This window comes from Zootermopsis nevadensis, unplaced genomic scaffold, assembly GCF_977971745.1.
Source record: "Zootermopsis nevadensis isolate Lab colony 2312 unplaced genomic scaffold, Znev_1.0 Znev_ptg000027l, whole genome shotgun sequence".
In the NCBI taxonomy this organism is placed as follows: Eukaryota; Metazoa; Arthropoda; class Insecta; order Blattodea; family Termopsidae; genus Zootermopsis; species Zootermopsis nevadensis.
This window is the reverse complement of record NW_028259159.1, coordinates 1,545,889-1,559,011: the sequence shown is the minus strand read 5'-3', so window position 1 is coordinate 1,559,011 and position 13,123 is coordinate 1,545,889. Positions and strand designations below refer to the sequence as shown.

At 38.7% G+C, this 13,123-nt stretch overlaps 2 long non-coding RNA genes across 4 annotated transcripts in view; one reads left to right on the top strand and one right to left on the bottom strand.

The window, feature by feature from the left end:
- LOC147872447 (uncharacterized) overlaps window positions 1–13,123 on the bottom strand; it is a 52,936-nt gene that overhangs the window by 24,496 nt on the left and 15,317 nt on the right. The window lies entirely within an intron of this gene.
- LOC147872448 (uncharacterized) lies at window positions 4,508–9,512 on the top strand. The gene is made up of 2 exons (XR_015537233.1): window positions 4,508–5,820; window positions 6,523–9,512. It is a non-coding gene; the product is annotated as an uncharacterized LOC147872448 (long non-coding RNA).

The following is a 13,123-nucleotide window of genomic DNA, read 5'->3' as shown; positions in this document are numbered from 1 at the left end:
CCACACAGACTTGGTCTGAGGTCACTCTTATTTATTCTGTAATGGCCTCCTTGAAGTTATTGGTAATTCTGATCTTCAGAACACGTTAGAAGAATGTAGTCAAGACATCTAAGCGACATAAATTAGGCTAAGAAGTTTCCTGCCACTGAAGAAGTAATTTTCTTGTGATAAACACTGCAACGAAAGGCTGCATGCTTATAAAATATTCGAGTAAGTAGGCCGATGGCTAAACCAATACGTTTCCTGAAGTAATTCTTGTTCCAGTTTTTATACACAATTTCCAATTCCGGTTGAAGCTGAATCGATTCAAGATGTGACTCAAGTCTCAGTTAACGAGCCTGCCCCATAAGAGTGGTATCAAATACAATTTTTTGTTCACGCCCAATGCTGCGACGAAACAAAAATTCCACGGCAAGCAGGACCCTTCTCTAGCCATTAAACTCTCATCGTTTGTTTTGGCAGAGGTCTCCGCTCCCCGACACTCCTTTAGCTTCTGTATACAACATTCTCTTGAACTTATCACCGATTATATGTAAGTAATCTAGGAATGTTTGTTATCTCGGTAAAAATAATTTCGCTTGCATTTTGGTGCTTTATGGGAAGGAAGCCTTGTCTTATCTGCTGGAAAACAGTTTTTTTAGTTTGCCTTTGAAATACATTTTTCATTTCGTCTAATATTTTTAAAATTATTTTTTTCTGCCTTAGTATCATAACTTTATACTTTTTAAACCCATAAGAATTATACGAGCCAACGGTGCATTGTGTTTTGTGTGTGTGTTACGTATGAGTCTCAGTGTAAACAGCATCAACCAGTTGATCTTTGTAATAAAGATATTTTTTTTGAGGTTCGGCTTCAAAGGGTTGAGATGCGATAACAAAATACGAAGCAGTTCAACGTCCTAAATCAGCTTCACAGACTCAAGTTATCGACGTTATGTATTTTGCGTTCCGTACGAAACATAATTAGAGAATTACAATAGTTCTTCATCTGTTGTTATAGTACTGCATAAAGAATTACAGTGAAGCACAATTGCCATTCTCCATGGTAATAGTTTTTGCAATCAAATCGTTACATCATTGGTGCAAAGTAAAATAACTCCTCAAAATACTTTAAAAATTATTCAGTCATTCCAAAAGCGCTGATAAAGACTAAATACCCATTGCTTTCAGAAACAAATACACTACATTTCTTCGCCTGATTTCACCATTTACGAGCTAGTGCTATAATAACACATTTCGCTGACTATCCGCAGCTCTGCTACCAAGATTACCTTGGACCAATGAAAATGGAAGATATCATATACAAATATTAGGAGATATTTTTTCTCGTCTCTCTCATTCGCTCTCTCACAGGCGAGATAAGAGCCAAAAAATAAAACATGAAAACAGTATGACATCCGATCTGTCATGTTTCATTGCGGCCGCGGCCATCTTGATCTTACAGCAGGCTCAGTAGTTGCTTTGTACAAGTCGACCGGATATAATAATGGGACGGGATTGACAAAAACTCATGAATCATATGGCTAGCGCTGTCATATAAAATAGAATATTACCAAAACCAGTTCCAGGATAAGACAAGACGTGAACTGTAATTAGCTCATACTAGGGCCATATTTAATAATAACACGAGCAGAAATGTGTATTCCAACTTGAAGTTGAAGTAGAAAAATGTTAACCGAATGACAGACTTATAAGATACTTCCCTTCGATACATGGAAAGAATGTCTGAAACCCGATTCCTGAATTTACTCTAGCAGTATAAAAACCGGGGTGCAGACGATGCCAGGGACCTCTGAGATAAAAATGGAAGAAACAGGTTCAATCCTCGTAATTGGGACAGGCCAAGAGCGTGGTCCGTGATGCTGATGATGATGAGTTATCGACGTTCATGATTTCTTCAACATTGAAACCACGCCAATAACTTTATTTGAAATACAAGTCACGTTTAGGACACATGTAACAGAGTTAAAAAGCATTCAAGAAACTTTCTGTTGTCACGAAACCCAAATGACCATCAACGTGATCACAAAAGCCAGCCTTTTGCCATTGTTTTCAGTATCCATCCTATCCGCATCTCATGGTCTACACCTAATCAACTCAATTTCATAAGTTTTCCAACTAAAATCTTGTATTTCCATTCAGCATAGATCTTGAAAACTTTTGCCTATTAAAGAGTAATATTCAGTTCTCACATAATATCTGGATTCTTTGTCTTTTACCTATGTGTATTAAGTAAAGTGACGAGAGTTTTGCTAAGTGTTTACTCTTTTCTCGCCAGATCTATATCACAGCAGAGCAGAGGCCCATAAATACATGTTTGTTGCATTTGGGATGTTTCCAGTTAGGACTACACACGGGTAACAATTCATCCAGTGCTTGCATGCGCCTGTAAACATTAATTTAATTTCTGCGCGGTATATTTGTAACTGTTATTATTACAGCACGGGGAGGCCTTTCGTGGTTTTCCTCAGTTCATCCAAGTAAATACTGTGATAACTTGTAAAAGGTCACTGCAGCTGCCTTACATAGGCTAACCTGCGGAATTAAACTTGTATAAGCATTATTATTTTCGACGGTATAATTAAGTGCACTTTCAACGGTTGAATGCCGAATTGCGTAATAAAGTATCTGAATAGTGTGAAGATGACAGGTATTATGCCAGATGCTATACTGGGGAGACAAACTTTGGGCTGAGTGTGACACTAACAAATCACTTACATCCTAATGGAAATGTGACGGAAATACATGCCACTTCTACATGTAGTGCTGGTAAACCTCAACTGTGATGCGTACATTGTGGATGTTGAAACCGTCAATGGAGAAATATTGCGAGATCGGTTTAAAGCCGAATATTCAAAATTATTGCATGATTCATCGTTTCTCTTTCAACATTTCAACTATCTGTGTTATTGTTTGCTCCTCTTTTAGTTTATTTTATGACTCCTTTCCAACTGCGTACGTTTTTAAGCGTCGAATAAGAGGACAAATGAATTATGAAGTGGGAAGCATGTGAAGATACGTGGTAGTGGCCTATTTAAGGTACATCACGGAGTTGCCTGGAAGGACTGAAGAAAATCACGGAAGGCTAGTCAATCTCCGGGATAAGAACCAAACCCGGTACTTCTCTAATACGAGGGCTAATCAACCAACCTCGATGTTCACTTGTTTTCATTGCAAATTTAATTGCGAGTAAAACAGGCAAAAATTTTGGTTGGAAAGCCTCACTACTCAGAATACCTAGGCGTAGATGGGAAAATAATAACAAAATGGATCTAAAAATTGACTGGGTTCTTCTGGCTCCTGAGAACAGGGGTAGGTGGCGGGCTCTTGTAAACAAGGTAATGAACATTCGAAGTCTATAAAAAGCGAAAGCCGTGATTTCTCGATTAACTAAGAAACTATCAGCTTCTAAAGAAGGATTTTGTTACATGGGCTTCGATGGAGTCAGTTTCGTTAGTGAAAATGGCGAAGTTACAAGGAATATCTTCTTCTTTTTTGAAGGAAAGGGATAAATTACTTATTTGCATTTCTTACAGCAAGTCTAAGACTAAAAATCATTATTAGATTATACAGCCTGTTACGAAATGCGATTGTTGGCCGTGCGCTGCACTGGGGCACCCTACATTGTCCCTTTAAGCAGTTCATCGCTGTTCTTGACAGAAGTGTACTTCTTTCCAATGCTGAGGAACATACAGTAGTGTACGAACATAAGTGCTACTTAAGCTTACAATACTAGCTCATGGTTTGTAGATGTTAGTTTCCAGGAATGTAATATCCCGACTAAGCTTCCTCCCCGTTTTCCTTAGCCCCTCAAAGCGAATGGCAACTTAAAAGTACGTGTAGACGACTCGAGCTTGTCTCGTTGTCTCCGTAAATGTGGACGGTTTCACGAGCCCGAGAAGCGCGATCAACCTTAGTCATGAGCTCGAGAGTTCAGTGCATTTTCGGTATAGTAGCTCTCTTTACACACCGACAAGTCACCTTAAGTTTCTGCAACACGAGTACAAGAAGTCTACACGCACCTTAAAATATATCACCATCAGCGGTTCAATATCCCGCCTCATCATTCATAATAATTCGACCATATCTGAACTTATCTTCGGTTTCTATAACTGTATAAAGCAACGTCACGCTTTTTAATGTCGCCATACTTAAATATGAAAGCCACGTGCGTTACAGACACACGGTAAATTGACATGTGCGATAGGAAATTAGCAGGTGCACCGTGTACACTGAGTGTGAGTGACCACAATCTCTCTCTGGTACAGCACGGTATTGTAGCTGACGTCATCCGACTGTCTGCAATCCCTAAAGCACCACTTGTCATTCATCACATGGTGATGGCAGCAACGCATTCATCTACCATGAACAGGCCCATGGAAACAAGTGAATTGTGAGTTTTCAGATTCTCACGGCGGCGAGAAGGAACATGACAGCCGTCTAGGATATTGCCCCGTGTAGTCTCGTAGAATCTGACCGATGTTTCAGAGGTACTTATTACCTCCATTATTAGGGTGATGATAGTGTTAATGAAGTTTGTTGATTGTCTTAATTTTCGACCCATGAATTTTCTATGGCCATGGTTTGCAAGAACGCGAAGACAGGCATGTGCTTTTTCAAACGGTCGAGATGTAAGGACGCCCGGTTCCTATTTCTGAAGGCAAACGTCATTACATAAACTGGAATATAAAATACTATGGACTTTTTAATTTTATCATGTTGGCTATTCAGAAGTCCCACATTTGTATGTTTTCTCGCAGGAGCAATTTTCGATCCATATGCCCATTGTGGCACCTAGAGCTATGACCGACTGTCTTCGTCGTGTGGTTAGCACACCTCTTTCACACACATAGAATGTTCGTGGTTTGATCTCGGCCCGGAGACAACTATACTGATTCAGAATGTTCCTGATGTCCTCAGCCACCCCACCCCCCACCCCCACCCCGGAAAATTTCCGGAACAGAACCTTAAAAGACGTGAAGACCGCTTCCTTCCAGACAATTTCCTATTCATTATCCTGCCGTTTGGTGCTTATAATATTTGCAGATAAAATCGTTGCTAAATAACCCACGAATAAGTTAATCAGTATCTCGCAAACAAAATTTTCAAAAATGAGGGTTACTTTATGCTTCCTCTACTCTTTTATTTTGAAATTATTTGCGACATATTTTAACAAAATTAAGCGTGGTTACTTCTTCTAAGACGCATAAAATCGGTGTATACTAAACGATAAAATCCAGAATTACAATGTTATTAGAAGACACGCTATTACACAGTAACTGCAAATTGCCGAAACAAGAAATGACAGAGCAGGTAAGGATTAAGAAAACTGGATTATTTCCTGGTGTGAGAAGAAACTTGGCTTTCTGGGAAAGGAAAACCTGTGACACGGAAAATAAAAACCAGTTAGGTAATAACTGCAAATTTTAGAATGAGTCCTGATAAGAGAAAGTTGACAAAACAGAAGTCCTCAGATAAAAATCAGAAGAAACATGGGAGATTGAAATTGAAAGGACAGAGATATAGATTTTCTCTTGTAGGACGTTAGGGCTTATTTTTGGTAATATTTCATTATAAGAGAAATGTGTAATTCTTATGGGCACGTACTTTCAGCTGAACGTAGGCCCTACTCAAGTCCGCTTCTGAAACAGGTTGGGAGGATCTACCGCATTCCATTGCATCTCAAAATAAGTTACGGAAGAACTACCATGATCCTTTTACAATGAACTTAGCAGGGGAGCTCGTGCCATACACAGCCTCTGCCACAAGAAATGCTGACACATCCCTGGGATAACAAAGGGACTGTGTAGCAATCTGAAGGTAAGTTGCCTTTTTCATTACGAATCATCATTGTACAGTTAAACCTCATTAATTGTCGGTCGGTATTATTCTGTTTACGCAGAAAAGAGATTCTTTCTAATTTTTACTCTCAATGTAAAAATTCACATTAATTTTTTATTTTCGTCACATTTGTGTCCTCATACCAGGATGCTGAGGAGAATATTTGCAGCTAAGAGAAATAAATTACTAGGAGGCTGGAGAAAGTTGCATAATCAGGTGCTTCATAAGTTGCACCCCTCGCCAAATATAATTAGAATGGTCAAGTCAAGGAGAGTGAAATGGACAGAGCATGTAGCCTGCATGGGTAGAAGAGGAATGTATACAGAGTTTAGTAGGCAAACCAGAAGGAATGAAACCACTAGGAAGACTAGACGTAGGTGGGAGGATAATATTAAAATGGATCTTAGAGAAATAGGGTGGGTAGTATGGAATAGATTAATGTGGCTCAGAACAGGATGCAGTGGCAGGCTCTTGAAAACACAGTAATGAACCTTCTGGTTCCATAAAAGGCGAGAATTTCTTGACCGTTATTTTACTCTCAGTTTTTCAACAAATAAAACAAACTCCAGCCAAAACATTCCACAAAAAAAAGACTCCTCGTTAACATATTTTATTACTTTTTCAAGCTTCTTCGTACTTGCTAAATTCGATTCATTCTTTGTAAACAAGGCCATGGTTTAGAATTTCAGAGTGACGATTTAGACTCCAAGCACAATCAAGAAAAAGTGGAAGTGAATTCACTTAAAGTGAGCTTTCTTTCAACGAGATGGTTCTGTTCCATTGCTGCAAAAGCTGGCTGCTGGGGAACAAGAAAGTAGCGGTAGGCTATAGGACAACTGCCAACCAAACAAAATACCAGCGCCATTACTTCATTCCTTCTCATCTCCATCTTTGTCCCTCTTTCTGGATTTTTTCTTTATCCTTGGTTTCGATCATCTCACTGCGTCACAGCTCCAAAGACTACCTCCCCAAGTGCACTCATACACACAGTTCTCTGTTTGTATTTTCCTGCACAACCTTACAATATCATTAACGACCCCATCTGTCCAGTCTTCTTTGTTACATAAAACGCATTTGTATTTATGGATATGCAATCGATAATATTTAAATTCTACTCCGTTGTAAAGCTCTAAGAGTTGCAACAGAACAATGATTTTGTAACTTTTCATGTCCGATCTTCTCTAAAGACATTATACAAATTAACGGACTTCACAATAAATGAAAGTGCTTGTCACGTACCAGTAAAAAGTGTTATATATATCGACTATTTTACCAATATAATAACTTTTGAAACCGCGCCATTCTTTTGTATATACCCTATACATTGGCTGATCACAACAGCGTAAAATAGTCAAACTCTCGTAAAGATATAAGCTTAGCCATACCTCAGTGGTTTAAAAATTGGATTATTGTACGGACGCCCATCATAAAACAATGAGAATAAGCATAAGTTCATACAAATTTATACCACCCTTGCCCCAGATAAATATCCATTTATGTCTAGATAATCGATATCCCCGTAGACATTCGAACCAGTTACCTTCCGAATACATGTCGAGAGCATTACAACTCCCTCAATAAAATTACTAAGTCCGAAACGAGAAGCAAATGCATACTTCACGCAGATAACATCATGATGTAACAAACAAACAAACAAACAACGCTGTACTTCTGGTCTTTCTTGGAAACTGCGTAATTTATATTGAAGACAAACGTCCGGCGTCTTACTACCAGGAGCTCAAATGATGCAATAGCTCATGGAGTACAACTGATTCAACGAGCAGGTTGGTATACCGAAAATTACAAACTTGTAGGAACTATTTTATGCTTTTACCGGCTTCCCAAAGCCAATAACGAAATAATACGTTCAGAACAGGCCACGACTACCTGCATATAAATCCTTTAACTCACTAACCACACAATCTTTTCACTTCATTCGAAACAGCGGCGTTAAGTAATATTATAGTAAAGTAGTTTGTGAATTTACATTCTAGTAAGAGATAATAAGTGTGCATTAGACAATAATAACAGTTATTAACTAAATGCTGCTACACGATTGTCATAGACGACAAAAGTTAAAATTAAAAAACGAATTAATGTTTTTGAAATGGCTGCTAAAGAAGTAGAAAAAATAGACGGTGGGTCTAGGCAGCTACAGCTTGTCGCGTCTTCGGTCCCAAACTCGAAACCACCTGTCACCATAAACATTCCCAGCCCCCAACAGAAAGAGGGAGATGGAAAATCGCTCTAGCGACCAGAGCACGGATCCCCATGCCAGCAGCTTGCATGTCAGGGGGAATGAATGATGCCTGCTAAATATCGGCTTGGCTTGGCTTGGCTCGACTCGACTCGGCATGGACCACGGCAAAGTTACATCTTTGCAGAGAACAAGTGGCTCAGTCATACTGCAAAACCCAGTCTAATTTCTTATAATTCTTCTTGTTTCTACCTAACATCATATTGCATGATCTTCCTTTAGTGAGATTCCAGGTTCTCAGGGCGGCGAGCAAGAAGATGGAAGTTTTCTGGGTTGTTTCAGACGTACTTGCTGCTTCCATCATCAAGGCGCCATCTAACGCCCGCATACTTCTACCTGACTACAGAAGATAGCCATTCCTTCAGTAGTTTTTTCCAGCTGCTGCTTTTATAAATTCAGAAGTTTCAATACCAAACTGTCAAATAATTCATTTGCTTTTCTTTTACGTTTCGACTTTCACACTAATTTTCGGGATTTTTTTAAATTGAAAGGACCAAATGAAGATAAAAGGCAAGCGAGGAACTTCGTGATTTATGCAAGTAACCTAGTATTGTTACGACAGTGAAATACAGAAGGCCACGATTGGCTGGGCGTGATGCTACAATGAGCAGAACAAGGAATGCATACAGAATTTTAAAGGAGAAACACTTTCAAAACTTTCCCGAAGAAGACGGAAGAGGTAATCGGAGAAGAGCATTCGAATAAATGTTAGAGAGATAGGATCTGAAGAAAGGAGGAGAATGGAAATGACTCAGGATCATGTCTAACTGAGGGCTTTGAAACTAATGGTGTTGAATCTTGGGGTCCTGGCAATTCGACGCTATATCATGTTTGAGCAAGTCACACGTTTTACAGCAATGCTAAACCTGCTATGTAACAGAGGTATGAAAATATAAACGCAAGACCCCGTTTCCTGTTTAGCTATCACATCTTCCTCTTCAAGGTCCTACTGTTGTGCTGATACGGACAATTTTCTTAACCTGAGTGAACATTTTATCCCTGCAAGCGAAGAAAGCCACGAGAAATATCGCTTCGAAAACTTATTTTGAACATCTAGTGGATACAAACCAATGAGCATAATTTTGTAACCTCTATATTTATTATCAGTTTTAATCTTAACCAGCAAGTATAAATAATTAGCTATTTTTTAAATATGATTTATATAACAAACTTTTGTCAGACTTTTTGTGACAGTGTCAGTCGCTTCTGTTCTTATTCTGATGGCAGCTCAACACTACGTACTGTTTTTCTCCGTTCCTTCAGGCAAATGCCAGGATACTGCCTTACATTAAGCCACTACCGCATCCTTTCCAATTCGTCAATCATTAATCATCCTAACACTCCATGTTTCTAGCCTTAGCTACTGGAAATGACGTTAAATATGACACAAATAAATAAAACATGTTTACCACTATGCTTTAAAGTAAACAAAAAGACCTTTCGAACGTTCAAATCCTTGGTAAAAAAACAGAGTTGCTCTAATTTTTCGGATACTGATTTAAAATCGAATTACGTCGCCATAAATAATTCCAATAGTATGGAGGTATTTCCATAAGTCTCATTAGTCAGTAAGATTGTTAAGTTGGCAACACTGCAGTCAAGTAAGGGCTTTTTTATTTTCTCCAGACACTCTTCTATTCCCCCCCTCTCGGTCTGCTGAACTTTCTAACCACAGAGGAATAGAATTTCATTACGCTACGTACGTTTTATCTTTCACTGTACAACGTGTCCCTATTTATATGAATTTTCCATACATTTGAATTTATGAAAGAGCATTTCAAAAACCTAAAGTGAGTACAATTGTATATTTCTTCTTGTGTGCATATGAATTCGTTGTTTGTTACCAACTTAAGTCGCACGCAGCTTCAGAGGCCTACAGGTTTTTTTACTGATGTGTGTATAAACGTCATCTCCTGTCCGAAGCGTTGGTAATATGTGAAGATGATTGAATGAAATGTGGCCTCTCAAAGAAGCTCATTACATCTGGAAGACGCTAGAGAAATCGGCTTAATGACGAGCTTCAAACAGGACACACATTTAAAACAAGATATAACAAACACGTACAGAATCGCTCCGTCCAGTCTACATTAACAATACTAAAGACTAGTATTACACGCATATTCACAAGAAAGTTCCAAATATTATATGGTATTTCAATTTCTAATATAACTTGATAACTATAACAAATTTTAATGAATTGTAATGTTTTTTTTATAAATTTAACAACCTCGGTAACCGACAGGCCTATTTAGGTAAGATTATACATACATTTTCATAAAAATATAATAAATGAACAAGATACGTTATTAATGATAAGTTTGGTTAGCGTTTACATCCCACCTGCAAGCATAAAGTTTCCCTCCTTAGTTAAACTTAGATTATTATTCCACTGAGCTCTCCTGTTGTTTACGTGCGATTATATTCTCCATTTCCAGTAGTCACTGCCCGTTCTCACATATAGATTAGTCGCGAATGGATTTGAAATTACAATGTGTATAAATTACTACCTAACTCGAAAGCAAAAAGTTTAACAGCGAATCCACGACCAAACCTTTTAACCTCCCCCAATCCAATGTCGCGAAGTGGTGGGGAGTTTACGTTATGAATCGTACTATTTCTCATAACCTTAAGTCTAGGACCTTTTTCCTCATTATACTGTATTATGGATTACCTAACTAATGCCTGGAAAAACGACATATAGTTAAATTTACATTTTAACTTAATGTCTGCAAAAATGAGTGGGCGCTTGCTTTCGTGTAGCTACGAACTTGAATTTCGTCTTCATCCTGCCACGCCCGAGTAGTTACTAAAGATCGTAAATTTAATTTTACGTTTTCCGTAAAAATATTTTAACACATGTGTCTGATGCTTGATCTTTCATCCTACAGTAGAAAAAAAATTAAAGAAAGAAGGAAGGTGTCTGAGAAAAGGAAGCTTGGGCCTAAAACAGAGTTAGCATGGGGCTGGGGAAAATGACAGACTGAGAAATCAAATCAAATATAATTTGAGTGATTATATCAAGGAGGACGAGCCAGGCGGAACACGCAGAACAAATTAGGAGATATTAAGTTCACAAATAATTTTAATCATAAAGTTAGAAGGGAAGAGACCCATTGGGAGACCAAGGCATAGATAAAAACATAATGTTCAAATGGGTTTTAAAGAAATAAGATATGAGAGTGTGAAATGGATTCAACTGGCTCAGGAAAAGGACCAGGGTTTTTAAAAACACCGAACCTTCAGTTTCCATAATAGGCTTGGAATAGCTAGGTTAGCCCAACGACTTCACATAATAGATTCACTCCGTGGGGTGTTCTAATTTTCAGAACGAAGGTGACGAAGTACAGGTTCTTTATGAAATATTGCGTAGCCGAATGACGCAGCGGTAGCGTTCTACAATTGCATCCTGGATTTCACCTGTTCGAATCACGGCCAGGTTATCGAATAGCTTCACTAAGATCTGTAGTTTTCCTCGGCCCCTCTAGATAAATATCAGAATATTACTTTTAAACAGGCCATGACTACCTTGTTCTAAATTCTTGCCTACTCTCCATTTATAATTATATTTTAAATTAAACTACTTTATTTATCCTTGAACATAATTTAGAATGCATTTCCGTCCATGGAGACCAAGGAACGCTAGAGTACATAAGCTCACCTTAAAGTAAGGCATTATTTAAGGTCCTTTTTGCATACAGCAGTTACCGAACTGTTTTAGTTCAATAATGATGATAAGGTAAATGTAGGACTTAGGTGCCAAGCCATGAATACGTACGGCAGTTTGAAGGTAAAGCTCCAGACATTCTTAACGTTAGAACTAGATTTAGTCAAACGACCAGATTCATGCTCCAGCCTCTTTACGTCAAGGGAGACTCCTTACATAATATTTCTCTTCAGTGTGGTAATATACTGATGCAGTACAGGTGGTGATTTTCGGAAGAGTGCCGTCAATCAGAACAACAAAATTTGGAACGCGCCATTCTTCCAATGGAAAAAGACGTAGCTAATGTTTTGCATGAATTTGATAGTGTGCAACAGTCCTATAGCTACGACCTGCAAAGTCAGTCTTCAAGGACATGTCGTAAGATGTCTTGGCTCGGTGTCAATAGTTAAGAACAAACAGTGTTTGAAACCATGTCCAAAGCACAGTTTCTTACTACGCTCGTTGTACACATGCATCTTACACGAGTGCACCCTCAGATGACACATTGGCTGGCTACTGGCCTGCTCATAGAAAGTACTAGCACGAATGAAAAGAATTAGGGCGGCCAGTTGTTACAGCGCTCTGTAAGAGCACCCACTGTGTCACCCCGTCACCTGTCACCCACATATCGACAGTGCCCTTTGTTCTATTTCGATTCAAAATTAATTTTGAAACTGTGAATCCTTACATATTTAACTGCACTCCTTTGACGAAGGTTCGGCTCAAGGCGAGGGCCTTACTTACGCCCTGCTGAGGACAATAGAAATACGGACTTAATCTTTTAAAGCCCAGTGGTATCTACACGTACCACCTGCTTTTATAACCAGTAACTGAATTTTACCCAGTGAGTGTATTCAGTTATTTCGTAAACAGTTATTATTTCCTTAAATAGCATGAACTAACATAACGGAGGGGTGTTATGTTTCCTTCGAGGTACGAAGTGAATGTTTAATAATAGTGAAGTAATAAAAAGGCAAAGTTGCCCCTGTGAAGAAAATCTTAACATATTCTACACGTTAGTTCTATGTTGGAGGTGACTGCTCAGTTTTACACTCGGCAAGTTTTACCTCCTTAAGAATGCAAACGAGGCTGGTGGACCCAGAGCCTGTTTTGACATGGTAAAAAGAAAATGCCTGCCTCTGCCTGGAATTGAATCCTGGCCGCCCAAATAGTAGTCAGTTACTTTACTGGTGATGTTCTGGCTCATGTAAGTAGAAAGTTGAGGCCTATTTTAATGACTATCCCAGTATTTTACAGTGCTAATCTAGCATTTTTCCTGCAGGTTTTGGAAAAAGGTTAAGTTGCCCCTGGACCTTAAGACG